We start from the raw sequence: 19881 nt of genomic DNA on the forward strand, positions 1-19881 counted from the left end.
GTATTGGTTTCCACGAGGAATGAAACAGGAGTGAAGCTACGAAGTGTTAACTGAGGTTGCATGACCAGGAAACGGCGACGTTAAGTACCTACATGTGTCTTTGTAGTGTAATGAACAGTGATGAAATTTTAGAGAATGATGTGCGAGGAAGGGTAAAGCAGGGAAGGAAGGCTGCAGTTACACCGAAAACGGTGAGAACGAATTGGTAGGTGAGCGTGGAAGTAAGGAAGTCATTACATGACAGTATTGTAAGTCAAACACTTAAGTATGGATCTTAAACTAGAACTTTGGGGAAGGACACAACCCAAGAGTGAGAGGAATGGGTATGGGTTATCTGATATGGAAGAGTGACATTACGTGGAGACAAAGAAACAAACAAGTGAGGCCTCTCAGGAGCACTGTGTTGTTGATGTGTGATTTCTGAAAGATGTTAAGGTAAGTTTTAAGTCAGTTTGGACATGTGGTGCGAATTAAATGAATGAATGACTAAAAGAGTGCACGTGGGTGATGAGGATGGGGGGAGGGGGAGGGGAACTCTACGGATGAGATAAAAGGAAGAATTGTCCTCCGCCATCTGCCGGAGGACAGAACGATGTGGAAATGACATCGTTGTACACTTCTGGAATAATTATTATATATATTTTTATATATTCTAGTCCTCTTCACCACTATATTCAGACTACTGTTTGTCATGAGTTGGTGAATTCATAACTCCTCTCGGTTCCTTCACCACTATATTCAGACTACTGTTTGTCATGAGTTGGTGAATTCATAACTCCTCTCGGTTCCTGATATCCTCTCCTCTTGTTGCTCTCATCCTCGGATTTGGGATCCCGTGGCCCAAAAATATGGAGCAAAAACTTTGCCGATGTCTTCGATCAAACCTGAAGAAATTTACTGTGACGGGGAACTGAGATAATCAGTCAGAAGAGAGCCCGGAAGAGGCTGGAATTCCACCAATTGGATGAACGGACCGTAAGGCTAGGAAACTGAGTAATAGGAAGGAGTGCCAAAAAGGCTAAACATGAATCAGTTGGAAGGAGTGGCAGTGACAGGCTAGAACTGGCCAATTGGAGGGAGTGACAGATAAAAGGTGGGGAATGAGGGAGGGAATGAGATACAGTGAAAAGACAAATATACCTATAACAGAAGTTTGTGAAATACTGTATACAGACACGAAGTTATGTAAACATAAAAAATAGCAAAGCGTATGAATAAACTAAGGCAGCACTATGGGAAAGCAGTTAAATATTGAAGAAACCCATGAGTCTGTGTGAGAAACCAGTTACATATATGGATGAATAGAGGAAACCGTGTGTGAATGAGAATAATGATGGGAATGAGCAGATGAAGTACGGAGAGAAGGGTCTTTAAAAATTCACGAACATATGTACCTGTGAAAAGAGGTTTAAATATCTTGTGAAGTAAGGTGGAGCGGCCTGAGATTCTAATGAAGGTTTACCCCCTGGGGGTAGGGGCGGTTTTCAAGAATACTCCCCCAGTATCCCTGCTTGTCGTAAAAGGCGACTAAAAGGGTTGGCGGAGGGTTAGTGCCCCTCCCCGGAAAACAACTAACTAAAAAAACAAACAATAAGCCTCGGACAAGGACTGACCAAACGTTGACGACCAAGGACCGGACAAAGGACATTGCAATTGGAACGTGGAATGTAAGGGGAGCGAATGATGAGGTGAAAGAGAGAGAGATTGTTCAGGTGCTTGAGGATGCGAAAGTGGATGTATGTGGAATAACTGAAACAAAATGGAGAGGAGAAAGTGTGAGAGAATGGGAGTATGGATGGGGTATATGTGCAGGAGTAGGTGAGAATGAGAGGGCAAAGGAAGGAGTTTGTATAGTTGTGAGTAAAAGATGGAAGAGGAGCATAAGACAGTATGGATCAGTTGGATCAAGGATTGTGTGGGTAAAGTTGAAAGTTGGAATACAAATGTGAGCGATTGTGTGTGTGTATGCACCAACGCAAGATCGTGCTAGAAGAGTGAGAGAAGAGTTCTGGACAAATGTAGAAGTGTGCATGGAAAAGTTTGGAAGGAATGAGAGAGTGTTTTTGATTGGTGATATGAATGGTAAAGTTGGGAATGTGAAGGTGGATGGAATAGTTGGTGAGTGGGGTGTGCCTGCTGAGATAGATGAGAATGGCAGTGCGTTAGTGGACATTTGTGCTGGGAGGGGGTTGGTGATAGCCAATACCCTCTTCAGGCATAAAATGATCCACAGGTATACATGGCGAGTGATGAGAAGGGTGGGTGGCGAACTGAATGAAAGGAAAGCAATGATTGATTATGTGTGTGTGGATGAAAGGATGCGAAGATGTATATTGGATGCAAGAGTTTATAGAGGTTGGGGGAGTGGACTTTCTGACCACTACTTGGTGGTGGCCAGAATTAAAGTCCAAGTAAGATGGAGGAACAGAAGAAGGGAAAGACGAGAGGAAGGAGTAGTTGCAAGGAGAGTGGAAAGGTTACAAGAGGATGAGAAAAAGGCAGAGTATAAGAGAGAAGTGGAGGAACGATTGGGCAAATATGAATTGGAGCAGATGGGGGACGTGGAAGGTGTGTGTAGAATATTTACAGAAGAAATATGTGCAGCATGTGATGTGGTGTGTGGAAGGAAGAGAAGAAGGAGGGGGGTGCAAGGAACAGCGTGGTGGACTGAAGAGGTGAAACAGGCTGTGGCACAAAAGAAGAAAGCATACAATGAATGGATGAGGAATAGGGGCGTGGAAGAGGTTGAGAGGCAGAAGAGAGAGTTATATGTAGAAAGAAAGAGAGAGGTGAAAAGATTAGTAAGAGAGAGTAAGAAGAGAGTGGATGAGGAATTTGGAAGGAATTTGAGTGTAAAGTGGAGGGACTGTAAGAAAATGTTCTGGAGAGAGGTGAAAAGAGTAAGACAGGGTGGAAGTGAAGTTAGCAGGGGAGTGAAAGATAAAAATGGTAGATTACTAGTGGAGAAGGGAGAAAAAGTGAGCAGATGGAGAGAACACTTTAAGGAATTGTTGAACGTGGAGGATGGAAGTAATGCGAGTATAAGTGGCTGGGGAATGGCTGGGAGAAGGAGGGAGGTGAGAAGACAGGAAGAAATCAGTCAGATAGAAGTTGTGGAAGCAATGAAGAAAGTTAAATCAGGGAAAGCCCCAGGAATTGATGGAGTGTGTGGTGAAATGCTGAAGCATGGGGGAGAGATAGTAGTAGAATGGATGTGGAAGATGTGCAGATTGGCTTGGGAGGAAGGTAGAGTCCCGGAGGATTGGAAGTCAGGTATAATTATTCCCTTGTACAAAGGAAAAGGGGAAAAAGAAGTGTGTGGTAATCATAGGGGCATTTGTCTTCTTAGTATAATAGGAAAAGTGTATGGTAGGATACTTATTGACAGAGTTAGAGAAAGAACAGAGGAATTAGTTGGAGAAGAACAGGGAGGCTTTAGGAAGGGAAAAGGTTGTGTAGATCAGATATTCATTCTCAGATCTTTAGTGGAAAAGTTTCTAGAGAAGGGAAAGAAGTTGTATGTGGCTTTCATGGATTTGGAGAAAGCATATGACAGGGTGGATAGACTAGGATTGTGGAAAGTGTTAAGAATATATGGAGTAGATGGGAAGTTGTTGAATGCTGTGAAGAGTATGTACGATGGTGCGAAGGCTGCAGTGCGTGTGGTTGGTGAACTAAGTGAATTTTTCTCTTTGAAAGTTGGGTTGAAACAGGGATGTGTCATGTCTCCATGGTTGTTCAATCTGTACATGGATGGGGTAATAAAAGAGGTACAAGGTAGGGTAGTGGATGTTGGAGTGGCCCTGGTGAGAGAGGATAGTGTTTGGAAACTCCCTGTGCTGTTGTTTGCAGATGATACTGTATTGTTGAGTGAAGACGAAGGGGAGCTGCAAGGCTTGGTGGATGAGTTTGGGAGAGTGTGTAAGAAACGGAATCTAAAGGTGAATGTAGGGAAGAGTAAAGTGATGGTCTTTGAGAGAGGTGAAGTCAGTGAATGTACAGCGAGGTTGGATGGTGAGGAATTGGAAAATGTGAGTACGTTTAAGTACTTGGGTAGTGTGATGAGTAAGGATGGAGGTTTGGAGGGTGAAGTGCTTGAAAGGGTACAGCAGGGAAGAAAGGTTGCTGGTTCTTTGAAAGCAGTGATAAGAAACAGGGAAGTGAGCATGGAAGTGAAAAAGTTACTACATGACAGTATTGTGATACCAACTCTAACGTACGGAAGTGAAGCTTGGACGTTATTGGAAGGACACAAGTCAAGAGTGAGAGCAGTGGAAATGAGTTATTTAAGAGGAGCCTGTGGAGTCACATGGAGAGACAGGCTGACGAATGAGGATATAAAGGAGCGTTGTGGTGTTGATGTGGATGTGATAGGAAGCGTTATGAGGAACATACTGAGGTGGTTTGGCCATGTGGAGAGGATGGAGGGTGAAAGACTGACGAAGAGAGTGTATGTGAGTGAGGTGGAGGGGGAAAGAGGGAGGGGGAGGCCGAGGATGAGATGGAGGGATGGGGTGGAGAGGTATATGAGAGAGGGGGGTGTGAGTTGGGAGCAGGGGAGTGAAATGGCGGGGGACAGGGCGACTTGGAGGCGATTTGTTTGTGGCCACCCCAAACGGGACTGAGGCGTCTGGCAATAGATAGATAGACAGTATGAATAAAAAGATGAAGCAAGAACAGAAAAGGGATAAGAGAATTAATAAACGCACGATGCAATGTGGGAAAAGATAATATTTACAACTGGAACATGAAACATCAGGGAAAGCGGTTAAATACCACAAACATGGCAAAAAAACTGAAATATAGATATAAACAAATGACTTGTGCAAGTACCTGAAAGTTAAGAAAAAAAAAGGACTACCACGGCCCATTGATTATTATGGTGAACATGCTCATACCTCCAACCTAACAAGCGCAAGGGGGACTACCTCTGTAAAATCATGACGCTGCAGAACTTTAGCCCCAAAAATGATTTTAAAAATAGCGGAAACTGCCTAACAGAATAGTTTTTGTTAAAAGAGAAAGAAAAAATTTGTGTGAGCTAATTTAGTTGCGTCCTCCCTTCCTGCCTCCCGTTTTTTGCTCTTCTTTTTTTCTCTTTTTAATAGTATTTTTATCTGTATATCCCTTTGCAAAAAACAGGAAAGGGTGGTGAGGGAAAGAAAGTAAAAATGTGTGTTACAGTCCCATATGGCTTGTGCATCTATGCGCGCACACACACACACACACACACACACACACACACACACACACACACACACACACACACACACACACACACACACACACACACACACACACACACACACACACACACACACACACACACACACACACACTGACAGGACTGAGTTATATAATTCTACTTAGTGCTTTATCTGGTCCAAATTATTCGCAGTGCTAAGCCCAGTGCTATTACTTTATTCCTCATAATCTCATAATTAGCATATTAACTCAGGACTGGCAATTGCTGCCTCTGGGATGATGATGATGATGATGAGAGAGAGAGAGAGAGAGAGAGAGAGAGAGAGAGAGAGAGAGAGAGAGAGAGAGAGAGAGAAAACCTTACTGATGATAAACAGTGAAGCTGCAAATGCCAGATGATGAGCTTTGAGAATAAGAGAGCAAAGTATCTTTGAATAATATATGCTGTACCATATTCTCGTTGACGTGGCAAACCTGGCAGTACCTCATCCTTGGCGATTTATTTTACTTATTTCACTTAACGCTTCCATGCTCGAGATAGCGGTAGTATTGTAATTCAGGTGATGCCAGAATATTTTACTATTTTGATCGTGTTACAGAAGTGTCCAAGCGTAATAATCTTTTTGTTTATATATATATATATATATATATATATATATATATATATATATATATATATACATATATATATATATATAGTCATAATTTGCATCTTTAGAATAAAAAATAGTAGGAACTTGTAACATACAATATTAATTGCTTAAGATGAAGTGTTGCAAATGCAGGAAGGGAAATGGTGGAAGTCAAGCGTAACTGTAAGAACGAAGAGAGAAAATTAATGATGGTAAAAGGTCACTGAAAAATTAAAATGTGACATGGAAGTATGAGAATGAGACATGTCAAAGGTGAGAGAAACAGTAAAAATGTGAAATGGAGAAATGACGGGGATATTTATAGGGCAATGATAAACATATAAACAAAATAAAAGACTAAAGATTATGGTAAGAAGAGGTAGAAAGAAAGGAAGAACGAAGGGAAATGGGAAACGATGGGAATAGAAAAAGAATAATTAGAAATAATGAATATTCAAGCTAAGAGAAGTAAGACGGTCTCGTGATGTCAGATGAAAAATAAAACAGATGTCATCGTGTGAAAAGGTTGGATTATTTTACTTTAATTTATAAAGGAAAATATTAGGAATGAAAACAGATACAACGAGACAAGGACCAAAAATGAAAAGTTGTAAGAGACGGCAAATAAGAAAAGAAACCAACGAAAAAAGAAAGAAAGAAAGAGGAATGAGATCAGTGAAAGCATGAGAGATACCGAAGACAAAGCTGAAAATAAGTAAGAACTCTGTCTCTTCTCTCTTTCTCCCTTCTCTTCTTCCTCCATGGTTGTTCCTTCCCGTACATCTCTCCCACTGCCGTACCATCTCTCCTCCCTCTCTCCCTCACTTACCCTTTTCTTCCTCTAATCTCTCTTCTTCGTCTTCCTTTCCCAATCTCCCTCCGCCCTCTCCCTCCCCTTCCTTCTTCGCTGTCCCTCCTCCGCTTCCAGTTTTCGTCTCCCTCTCACTGCTCCTTGTCTTTCCCTTCCTCATCCGTCTATTCTTTTTACTCATCTCTCCCCTTCCACTTCCCTTTTCTCTTTTCTCTTTTCTCATCCCATTCCTTCTCATTTACATTTTTCCTTTCCAACATCCTCCCTTCCCTTTCTCCTTTACCATCTCCTCCCGTTCCCCTCTCCTTTCCCATCTTCTCCCTTCCCCTTTTTTCCCATCTCCTCTCTTCCCCTTCTTCTTTCCCATCTCTTCCCTTCCGTTTCTCCTTTCCCATCTCCTTTCTTCCCCTTCCCCTTTCTCCTTTCCCATTCTCTCCCTTTCCCTTCCCCTTTCTCCTTTCCAATCCCCCTCCCTTCTCCTCCCCCCTTTTTCATTTTCTCTCCCCTCTCTTCTTCTATCCCTTTCTCATTTCCCATCTCCTTCCATTCCCCTTCCCTTTCTCCTTTTCCATCCCCCTCCCTTGTCCTTCCTTCTCCGTCCCTGTCTCCTTTCTCTTCTCTCTCTCATCACCCTCTCCCCAATTCTCCTTTCACTTTCCTATGTCCCGACTCGTAAGTCTGGCAACTGACCGAACTTAGCAATGGATTTGAATCCGGATCTTCCGACGCCTCAACTACTGTATAAAAACTTGAATCCGTATGTGCGAGACGTGTTTATAAGGACGCCTAGTGGGACGCAACTTAGGAGAGAGAGAGAGAGAGAGAGAGAGAGAGAGAGAGTCTGTTACTAATGGTATGACTGTGGTGCTTTTGCTTAGGTCGTCATAAATTTTAACAGAAATGAAAGGAAACATCTTTTATTTCTGTGTTAAGAAGTATATATTGGGTGGGCCACATATAACACCACTCTTACCCATTGTCATGCATTGCAGGAACGGTCCAGCCAATGCTATGATATTTACGCGTTTTTTTTTAATAATATTAATTATTGGTACACTTACAAAAAATAAAGGCAGTCATTCACTGGTCATGTCAGTGTAACGTGAATGGCAAGACGACGCAATATAGCCTATAGATCACCATGTATAAGTGTGAAAGTAGGGTTCAAAATGGTAAACTTACCAACCACCAACTTTAGGATTTCACTTTGCATACAATTTCCACTTTTTCAGATTCCCAGTTGAATCAACAGATCATACGGCTGTTTACTACAATAGGAAGGCTACCCATAGCCAAAATTACACATCCTGAACCTTTTTCTTAAACCAACACCTGGTTAATTCGCACTTGTGATATCATACCCCCATAGAGTGTATTTGTTTACATATCTCTCCCGGCAATTACTTCGTGTTGTAATGATTCTGCAACAAAATTTGCAAAGGCTGAGGTAGACAAATACTGTATAGGCCTCGAACCTTGTGATTTGAGATTCTGTTTGTCTTGCCGGGACTGTATGGACAAGACTCTGTCAGTCAGCCGTAGTGAAACTGGGAAATCTGCTTAAGTTAGTTCTGTTTCTGCTACTAAGAGAGAGAGAGAGAGAGAGAGAGAGGATTAAGGTCAAACCTATGACAGAAAGAAAGAAACAGAGTAAGGAACGAATCAAAGTGACCAGAAGGAAGATGACAAAAAGGTTGTGCATATTAGTGTCAGTGTTTATGTCTATGTCTGTTTGTCTGTTTGTCTGCATTTATGCATGTATGCTCGTTTCTTCGTGCTGGAGACGCATTTGCACCCTGCATCCGAAAACTAGACACCCGCTGTAAAAAAAATAGAAAACAAAAGAAACCTTTGATAGCTACACCCACCCTTGCAGTATTGTAATGGGAAAGAAATCATTATTGACGGGGGAGGTGGAGGGGCGAACTCCAGGGGTCCCATCCACTCTAATCTCTGGGCCGGGCGAAGGTTTACTACTATGCAAAATTTCCATTGCCTATGTAAAAAAAAGTATGGTTTTGTCCCTTCTACAGACAGTCCGCTTCCTTTGGAAGCTTGCTGTTGGGGGTCGCACCCAACCTGAAATGTGGCCGTGGGGAAGATCTAGCAGTATACAAAATTTCCTGTGTCTATGTTTAAAACCATGCCCTTGCATATAGGATTTGGCCAGGACACCTGGGGGTCGCCCTTTCTCCACCCCGCGTGGTATGGAGCTGTGTGAGCCTTATGCTGCCTAAAACGAGGCCCCAGTAAACATCCATCATTGTGTAAAATTTCATGCTCTTCGGTAAAAAAAAAAAAGAAAAAAAATGTATTCTCTACCCTGGGGGCCTTCTCCTTTCCCACTCGTTCGTGGGGGTTATTATCGCGAATTTCCATTCTGTCTAAAATGTGGCTGGGGTAAAAACTTTCCGGTTGCAAAATTTATTGTTGCTAGATTAATAACTGTGGCCATGCATGATGGTTTTGTCGACATCATCAGAGGCTGCTCACTCAGCTTGGTTCCAAGGTTTTCAAAACCTGGCCGGGGTGAACATCTGTCAATATGCTAAATGTTATTTTCTGCGATAAAAAATTTTGGCGGTGCATAACGACTCTAGCCAAGGTAACCGGGGGCCTTCCTTTGCTGTAGTGGGCATCCCATGTGGGTCACACCATGCTTATAACCTGATGCAAGTGAAGCTCAATCGTTGTGCCAAAAAGTCATATTCTTAGGTGAAAACTTGGTTGTACCTAGCTATATGCATCTGGCATCCATGTGCCACTGGGATCCTACCTTCCCTGACATCTGATCTGGGGAGAGACCTATCACTGTGCAGAATTTCGTTTTACTAACACTCCTTCCATGGGGTCCGTACCCCATTCTTCAAGAGAGAACAGTAATTCAATTAGCTGGGGATTGAGTAAGATGTGGAGGGAGGGAGGTGACAGCAGAGTCAGGAACAAGTGTTGCATTTGGCTGCTCCTATGGGTACTGTAAAGAGTAAACAAATAAATGATGCATTTGCTTGTGTGTGAAGAACTGGAGGAATAAGTTCTTGATCCAGGTGAACTGTGCTTGGAATAGGCAAAGTGTGTTTGGGTGTAAATGTGTGCCCCCTTGTTTTGTCTGGGTGTATCTGAGAAGAGTAGATGTGTCTAGAATTTTTTAAAGTAATTTTTTTTTGTATGTGTGTGTGTTAGCCTCCGCTATCTGTGGATGTGTTTAGTATCACTACTACTTAGTGTAGTGATACTTTGTTTTTAGGGTATCTCTACATTGAGTGGCAAGCTAAATGATTTCCTGTAAACCAGGAAAACATTTACAAAGCCGGGTGGTAACTTTATAACCAATCAATACGTGTTCCCTACGTGACACAAGTGGGTTGGCGAAGGGTTAGTGCCCCTCCCCGGAAAACAAATAACTAAAAATGCGAAAAAGAAGCCTCGGACCAGGACTGACCAAAAGTTAACAACAAAGGACCGAACAAAGGACACGATACGGATGGTGACTTGGAATGTAAGGGGTGCAAATGATGAGGTGAAAGAGAGATTGTTCAGGTGCTTGAGGCTGCGAAAGTGGGTGTATGTGTGTTGGCAGAAACTAATTGGAGAGGTGAGAGTGTGAGGGAATGGGAGAATGGAAGGGGAATATGCGCAGGAGTAGGTGAGAATGAGAGGGCAAAAGAAGTAGTGTGTATTGTTGTGAGTAACAGATGGAAGGAGAATATACGAGAGTATGGATTAGTTGGCCCAAGGATTGTGTGGGTAAGATTGAAAGTTGGACTACAAATGCGGGCGATTATGTGTGTGTATGCTCCAAAGCAAGATCGTGCAAGCAGAGTGAGAGAAGAGTTCTGGACAAATGTGGAAGCGTGCATGGAAAAGTTTGAAAGGAACGAGAGAGTGTTTTTGATTGGAGATATGAAAGCTAGGGAATTGGAAGGTGGATGGAGTAGTTGGTGAATGGGGTGTGTCTGCAGAGATGGATGAGAATGGCAGTGCTTTAGCGGACACTTGTGCCGGGAGGAGGTTGGTGACAGCTAATACCCACTTCAGGCACAAAATGATCCACTGGTATACATGGTGAGTGATGACAAGGGTGGATGGTAAACTGAATGAATGGAAGGCAATAATTGATTATGTGTGTGTGTGGATGAAAGAATAAGAATATGTATAATGGATGCAAGAGTAGATAGAGGTTGGGGAAGTGGACTTTCAGACCACCACGAAGTGGTGGTCAGAATTAAAGTCCAAATAAAATGGAGAAATAGAAGAAAGGAAGGACAGGAGAAAGTAGTATATACAAGGAGAGTGGAAAAGTTACAAGAGGATGCAGAAAAGGCAGAATATAAGAGGGACGTGGTAGAGCGAGTGGGTAAATAAAGATTGGAGCAGATGGGGGACGTGGAAGGTGTGTGCAAGATATTCACAGAAAAAATCTGTGCAGCATGTGAGGTGGTGTGTGGCGTGATGAGAAGACGAAAGAGGGTGCAGGGAACAGCGTGGTGGACTGAAGAGGTGAGAGAGATTGTGGCACAAAAGAAGAAAGCATATAGTGAGTGGATGAGAAACAGAGGTGTGGAAGAAGTTGAGAAACTGAAGAGAGAGTTATATGTAGAGAGGAAGAGATAAGTGAACAGATTACTAAGAGAGAGTAAGAAGAGCGTGGATGAGGAATTTGGAAGGAACTTGAGTGTAAAGTGGGGGGAATGAAAATAATTTTCTTGAAAGAGGTAAACAAAGTTAGACAGGGTGCCAAAGAAGTTAGCTGGGGAGTGAAAGATAAAAATGGTAGATTACTAGTGGAGAAGAGAGAAAAATTGAGCAGATAGAGGGAACACTTTAAGGAATTGTTGAACTCAGAGAATGAAAGTAATGCAAGTACAGCATAAGTGGCTGGGGAATGGCTGGGAGAAGGAGGGATGTGAGAAGGGAGGAAGAAATCAGTAGGATGGAAGTTGTAGATACGATGAAGCAAGTTAAAATGGGGAAAGCCCCAGGAATTGATGGAGTGTATGGTGAAATGCTGAAGCATGGGGGAGAGATAGCAGTAGAATGGATGTGGAAGATGTGCAAATTGGCCTGGGAGGAAGGTAGAGTCCCAGAGGATTGGAAGTCAGGTATATTTAATACCCTATACAAAGGAAAAGGGGAAAAAGAAGCGTGTGGTAATCACAGGGGCATTTATCTTCTTAGTGTAATTGGAAAAGTATAGGGCAGGATACTTAATGACAGAGTTAGGAAAATAACAGAGGAATTAGTTGAAGAAAAACAGGGAGGTTTTAGGAGGGGAAGAGGTTGTGTAGATCACGTATTCATTCTTAGATCTTTGATGGAAAAGTTTCTAGAGAAGGGAAAGAAGTTGTATGCGGCCTTCATGGATTTGGAGAAAGCATATGACAGGGTGGATAGACAAGGATTGTGGAAAGTATTAAGAATATATGGGATAGATGGGAAGTTGTTGAAGGCCGTGAAGAGTATGTATGAGGGTGCTAAGGCTGCAGTGCGTGTGGATAGTGAACTGAGTGAATTTGTCTATTTGAAGGTTGGATTGAAACAAGGATGTGTCATGTCTCCATGGTTGTTCAGTCTGTACATGGATGGGGTTATAAAAGAGAAGCAAGGTAGGGAGTGGATGTTGGAGCGGATCTAGTGAGAGAGGGCAGTGTTTGGAAACAACCTGTACTGTTGTTTGTAGATGATACTGTGTCGTTAAGTGCAGACGACGGGGAGCTGCAAGGCTTGGTGAATGAGTCTGGAAGTGTGCGTAAGAAACGGAATCTAAAGGTGAATGTAAGGAGGGCAAAGTTATGGTCTTCGAGAGAAATGAAGTCAGGGAATGTACAGTGAGGTTGGATGAGGAGGAAATGGAAAATGTCAGTGTTTTTAAGTACTTGGGTAATGTGATGAGTAAGAATGGAAGTTTAGAGGGGGAAGTGCTTGAAAGGGTGCAACAGGGAAGTAAAGTTGCTGGTTCCCTGAAAGCAGTGATAAAGTACAGAGAAGTGAGCATGGAAGTGAAAAAGCTACTACATGACAGTATTGTGATACCATCTCTAACATGTGGAAGTGAAGCTTGGACCTTGTTGGCGGGACAGAAGTCAAGAGTGAGAGCAGTGGAAATGAGTTATTTGAGAGGAGCATGTGGAGTCACATGGAGAGACAGACTGACAAATGAAGAAGTGAAGGAGCACTGTGGTGTGGATGTGGATGTGACAGGAAACGTTAGGAGAAACACACTGAGATGGTTTGGCCACGTGGAGAGGAATGAGAACGGGAGACTGACGAGGAGAGTGTATGTGAGTGAGTTGTAGGGGGGGAGAGGGAGGGGGAGGCCAAGGGGGAGGCGGTGGCTCAATCGGTACAGGTGGCTTGCGGTCCTACCGGACCCAGGTTCAAATCCCTGATGGGGCAGGGAACAATTTAAGGATTTATATTTCATTACGGCAGACTTTACCGATCTACCAGAAGACCCGCCGACATGTCATAAAAATACCCCCGCTAATACCAATACACCAGTCCTGTATAAGACAGCCCTAGCATGTATTCAATATGGACAGTGGGTGTTAGCGCCGAAGTGGTGACATGTAGAGGCGTACGATATGTAGGAGGGCTACTGGGCCTTGGGAGCAGGCTGAGAAGCCTATGCGCAGAGTCGAGCACATAAAAACAAAAAAAAAGGATGAGATGGAGGGATGGAGAGGTAGAAGATAGAGGGAGGTGTGAGATGGGAGCAGGGCAGTGAAATGGCAGGGGACAGGGCGACATGGAGGCGATTTGTTTGTGGCCACCCCTTACGGGATTAAGGCGTCTGGCAATAGATAGATAGAATTTTTTTATTTAATTCTAAAGGCTGCAGGGCGTGGCCATTTTATATAGGTGTAACTGTCTGGTGTGGGTATATTTGCATACTTTTCGTGTGTGTATATGCAATTTGTGTGTATATGGGGAGGGGGGAACAATGATGTGTGCTTGAAATCCACAAAACTGGAGTTCGAGAAAGTGTTTTGTGGGAGTGTGTTGGTGTGGTTTCTGTGGATGGCTTGAAATTTCCTGTGTTTAGGGAAAGGATTTTTTTTTTCATTCAAGGAAGGAGTAGCTAAATGCCTAAAGCCAGTAAGATTATTCCCTCCAAGAAAAAACAAAATCAAGATAATAGAGAGCCAGATTCAAGATCTGTTCATTTCACGATGCCTGTAACACTCAGCATTGGAAAGATTGAATTCAAAGCAAGTAGGAAACAGACAGAGGAAGACAGTTCCAGAGTTGATATGCCGCATACATGAAGAACTGGGAGGAACCGTTAACTCTTGCATTAGAGAGTTGGACAGAAAAGGGATGAGAGTTTGTTGCTAGACGGGTGTTATACACCCGTCACAGTGGCTGTGGAATGGAACCAGACAGTTCAGAGGGGCAGTGACCACTGAAGTACTGATAGAATAGAGGTAAAGATGCAACAGTGTGGTTACGAGACAGAGGTCGAAAGGAGCCATTATAAGGAGGAGAGTTAATGAGAAAAAAAAATAATAATAATCTTGTAGAGAAGTACTCAGTGTGGGGAGCCTACCCACATGTGAGAACTACTCTACACTGGGGTGAACAAAACCTATATATTAGTCAACAACTGTGCGGGGTTAAAGAAGGCATGGAGTCGGCTTAACACACCTAATCTCTTGGAAGCAGATTTTACAAGAGGTAATATGGTCGTTCCCAGATAAATCCTGAGAGAATTTAACCTTTAGTATGTTTAAAGACGATAAAGGATTGAGTTGGATATTGTGAAAAATTTGAGGGTACCCCTGCAGAAGATTTTGATGGAATGAAACATGTAAGAACTGAGTTTTTGAGGCATTAAAAACAAGGATGCACTAACCCCAAACAGAGATGTGAGCCAAGTCAGACATTAGGTCCAAAATAGACTCATCCATTGTTTGTTGAAGCAAGAGCTGGGATAGATGATATGGGAAGCAAATGGAAAGGTGAAGGATGGGGTCATCATTGTATGACTGCATAGGGTAAGTTGAATAGCTTAGGTGGTCATTGATGAATAGAAGGAAGTGAACTGGTGATAGGAAAGAACCCTGTGGAACACCACTATTGAAAGCTCTATAAGAAGTAGAAGAACGATGGTTGTCTACAAGAGCGGCTATAGAATGACAAGAAACGAAGCTAGAGAAGAAGGTACAGATATAAGGATAGAAACAATAAGAGGGCAGATTCGAAATTAAAGATTTATACCAGACTCGATCGAAGGCTTTTGAGACGTCATGTTCAATGGCAAAGCTTTTGCTAAAGTCCTGAAGGGAGGACGACTAAAAGTCTGAGAGGAATGCGAGAGGATTGCCAGTGGAGCATCCCTGGCAGAACCCATATTGACGATCAGAAAGAACATTGTAATAGGAAAGTTTGTTTAACTTTTTTTTTGTTAAAGATACATAAAAAACTTTTAAACTACATGATGTTAAAGCAGTTGGGCGATAGTCAGAGGTCTGGAAATGGTCACCCTCCTTTGGGACAGGTTGAATGTGGGCAAACTTTCAGAAAGAAGGAAAATAAGTAGACAGACAAAGGCGAAATACTTTGGTAAAGCAGGGTGTAAGCACAAGCACAGTTTTTGAGGAAAACAGAAAGGACCCCATCAGACCCATATGCCTTGTCAGTATTGAGGTCAGTGATGGCAGAAAATACACAAATGGAAGATATTTTATTTTTTTCCATGAGGAAGTCAGAACGGGGAAATGATGAAAGAACGGCACCGGAATCTTCTAAGGTGGAATTGGAGGAGAAAGTTTGAGCAAAGAGTTTTGCTTTATCAGTAGAAGAAACAGCTACAGAACAATCAGAATGGAAGAGAGAACAGAAGGATGATGAGATAAAGTTGTTAGAAAGGTTTTTGGCAAGGTGCTAGATGGAGCTGGAGGAATTTGAACTGAAGAGTTCAGAGCATTTAGTACGAATATAATTATTGTTAGCAGAGTGAAGAACAGACTTAGCATGATTCCAGGCTGAAACATAAAAGAGATGAGATTCATGGGTGGTTTAGCTTCTATACCTATTGTAGACACTCTCCATGTTATGAACAGCATTTCAACAAACATGATTAAACCAAGGATTTTTTGCATTAGTCACAGGATATGAGAAACTAATGTAGGCATCTATGCCCCAAAGCATAACCTCCATAATGCACAAGGCACACTCAGATGGCTCTCGGCTATGGAAGCAATAATAATTCCGGGGAATATCAAAGAAGAACTCTCTGAGGGCCTCCCAATCAGCAGTTCCAAATTTCCATAGCTGCAGCTTCTGGAGAGGGTTCACAGGCCTTACTGGAGTGACAGGATAGGTTAAGATGATAAGGCTGTGATCGTAGGGGCCCTATGGAGAGAAAAGATTAACAGCGTAAGCAAAAGGATTATTTGTAAGGAAGAGGTCAAGTATGTTGGCAGGGTGCCTTACAATCTGCCCTGTTTTATTAAGGATAAAAAGATGTAGGCTTGTTCACCAGGTGGATCACTGAATGCAGAGGAGAGCCAAAGACGGTGGTGAACACTGAAATCACCTAGGATGGAGAGTTCAGAGAAAGGAGAAATTGATAGGATGTGTTCCATCCTAGAAGTAAGACAGTCAAAGAACTTTTCCTAGTCTGTGGAAATAGGGACTAAGTAAAAAGCACAGATATATATAGTCAGAGAATAACAGGATAGCCGAAGCCAGAGAGCAATGAATTTAGAAGATTCACATTCATGAACACGAGACAAGATATGTTGTTGCTTATACATACACAACAGCCTCCTTTGGCTCTGAAATGAGTATAGAGAAAGTAGGAGGACAAAGAGAAGGGTTTGCTATCAGTCATCTCAGACAGCTGAGTCTCTTTGAGGAAGAGAAGGAGGAAAGTTGGTGTTCAACAGAAAGTTAGAGGAAAGGCCACGAAATGCTGCAAAAACGAAAAGAAGTAAGTCATATAATGGTTCCAGGCATCTCCCTTGGTCGTCACCGGCAGAGGGGTGGAATCGTTACGACTAGTGTATGTGTGTTTAAATGTGACCATGGATATGTTACGTGGGTGTGTTTGGTGAGAGTGATGTGGTACATGGTATCCTCGAGCTAAGAGTGCTTGGTGGTTTTGACAGTATGCTTTGTGTTATTTTCCGTGGGTGTAGTTGTGTTTCCTGTGTGGCTGTGTTTGGGGAGATGTATGGGGTGCTTGAAATGCTTATGCTATGATTGCGTGTTTTTCTGCGATTCGACGAGCAAGTTTTATATGCCTTCTGGTCAATCAACATGTAGGCAAGTGCATACATGTTTCTTTTCCTTTCTTTTTCTTGTGTGATTGTTTTTAGATATGTGAGTTTGCCTATGGGGATACGTACTTCGTCGTGGGAAGTGGTTGATTAGGTAAAGGAGAGAGAGAGAGAGAGAGAGAGAGAGCAGCCAGGCAAGGAGGAAATTGGATGCTGGAAGAATAGACTGACACAGAGAAAGTGGTGAATTTGGAAAGGAGAATAGCAATGAAACATGTTGAAATGGCGATTTACGGGATCAATATAAATAGAAAATGGTGTAGGAATGGATACATGAAGAGAGCTAAACCAGAAAGGGAGAGCGCTAATTAGATATGAAACACAGAATCAAGAAGGGTTGCAATATTACATGTAAACTCGGAGACATGAAGGATGGTACATTGACAGAAAATGGTGGAGGAATGGAATTGTGAAGAGAGAAGTTAGATACAGATGGAGAAGTACAAAGGAACAGGAACATGAAATTACAAAAGGGAAGTTACAAAGGCAAAACGGAGGAGGGAACAGACGGAAGAATACAATGGAATGGAATAAAAGAGAAAAATATAGAGGAGAAATCAGAGTTAGAGAGAGACAGACATGAATTCACAAATGGAAGCAGTAAAGCAAGAGTGCATCTCTTGAAAGGAGAGAACAGGACAGAAACTAAAGTAGGTCACAGAGACAGACAAGCAGGATAGTAAAACAGTATGTAGAAACATAGAAAATATGAAAAAAACAAAGATAAGGTAAATATTTAAAAATTATTTATATAGAGAAATAGGTATCAAGTACTGTATATGGAAAGGAGGCAGAGTTTGTTAAAGGATGAGGATGGTGAAGAAAATGATAAGAAAGAGACATACCAAGGAGACAGACCAACATACATATCTGAACTCGGAAAACGTGTATTCAATGGTAGAAGGTGCGGAAGCAGCAGGAGCAAATGCTGATGACAAAAGACATCGAATAAAGAAAAAAATATAATAAAGATACGGAGAGAGGAATTAGCAACAAAGCATGTAAACAGACAGGCATTAGTCACAGAAGCGAGAAGGACTGCACGTATTACATAATCAAAATAAGTAACGGTTATAGAAACAGTGAGAGAAAGTGTTGAAGAGTCCGAGTAATGAAGAGAGAGAGAGAGAGAGAGAGAGAGAGAGAGAGAGAGAGAGAGAGAGAGAGAGAGAGAGAGACATTCTTAGCAAGGTAAACTGACATAATATATGGAAACAAAGACACAAACCGAATAATAAGCTTCCGTGTAGGGAGTTAGTAAAGAAAGGCAGCAGCACCGAGGGAAAACGCTGAAGAAGCACAGTAATGAAGAAGAAAAAAAGGCCTAAAAAAAAAAAAAAGACAAGCAGAGAGGAGGTAGACATGAGGGTAAACGTGATAGCAAGCAGACTTGAAGAAAAGTAAAGTCGGGTAGAAACAAACAGATAGTGTTCAGGAAAGAATGAAATTACTAACAAGGCAGAGAGACAGGATAAAATGGTATACAGATAGACCTCGGAGAGCAAGAGGAACACACATGAAGCTAAGAGCTGGAATGACTGGCGGAAAAACTGCAGTCTGAAAACAGAAATGGAAATGAGAGGCCAAAGAGATAATAGAAACAAAAACGAAATACCCGGTAAGTAAAGGTAGAAGGGACACACAACTGAACACAGATGAAGGAGATGAAACAGTGAGGTAAAGTTTACGGGGAATGAAGAATGAATCGATAAAAGTAATAATATAAGCAAAGGTAGAGGAGAGATAGAAAAATTAAGAGAGATAAAAACAAAGACCAGAGAATGCAGGAGTAGACTGAGCCAAAGTGATGCAGATTCTAAGATAATATATGGAATAAATATAAAAATACACAGAGTTGGAAGACTGATGAAGGGATGAAAAATGAACAAAGGAAACGAAAAGAAACGGAAGAAGAGAGGCAAGCATGCAGAATAGAAGCAGCAAGAAGGACAAAATTAAGGAAAAGCTTAGAAAAAATTAAATAAAGAGAAATGAAAACACAAGGCAGACAATGAAAGGAAAAATAAAACTTAAGATAGAGGCAACAATGAAGACACAGGTTCTAGTAGACGGGATGTAATGAAGGATTAAGTTTTCGAAAAAAAGAACGTGTAAAGAAATGAGAATGAGAAATAATTATGAGATGCAGATATAAAGAGGGATGAAGGTTAGCAGGAATGAAGAAAAAAAATAGGGAGATATGAAGAATAAATCCTTAAATGAACAAGAAATGGGGAGAGTAGAGTAGGGGAAGAATATTAGAGGAACGGAGAAAAAAAGCAGAAATGAAGCGGTGAGAATGAAAATAATAAATTGGAAGAATTGAGCTTAAAAGAAAAAAAATACAGAAGAATCGCAAACATGTGGAAGAGATGAAGGAATGAAGAGAGATGAAAGAGTATAGTTTGGATAAAAGAGGCGTAAGTGTGGAGAGAATCAGTTTAAGAAAAAGAAAAATTTGCAATGGATACGAGTATGACAAAAATTCAACATGTAGTGTGATATAGGTAATTATATATATACAGATTTATAATGAAACTGAGTTAATAGACAAGAGGAAAAAACAAAAGCAGCATAAAAGACTCGTTTTCTTAAAGTATTTTAAGTAAGTTAAATTCTCTGCATCAGATTTAACTGAATTACTATGACAGGTGTATGGGTAACTCATCCATAATGAAAATCACAAATACATAACATGTACAAAAGACAGTGAATGTAAGGTAGAGCCGAGATTATTTGGTTCGTTCACTGGACATATTGCTGAAAGTTCTCCCACTTTCATACTTTGTATTTTCTTCTTTGCAGATCTCAACTCCCCCCATATTTAGATGGGAAAATGGTCACAATGATGATGACGACAACAGTTTTAGGCACTTTTAAACGGTTTTGTGTACCTGGGGAAACTGAGAATGAGAGGTAGAGCCGGGATTTTTTGGTTCATTTCTCT

This window comes from Coenobita brevimanus, chromosome 101 (assembly GCF_032717465.1).
Source record: "Coenobita brevimanus isolate Jiangsu-jjx chromosome 101, ASM3271746v2, whole genome shotgun sequence".
Lineage (NCBI taxonomy): Eukaryota > Metazoa > Arthropoda > Malacostraca > Decapoda > Coenobitidae > Coenobita > Coenobita brevimanus.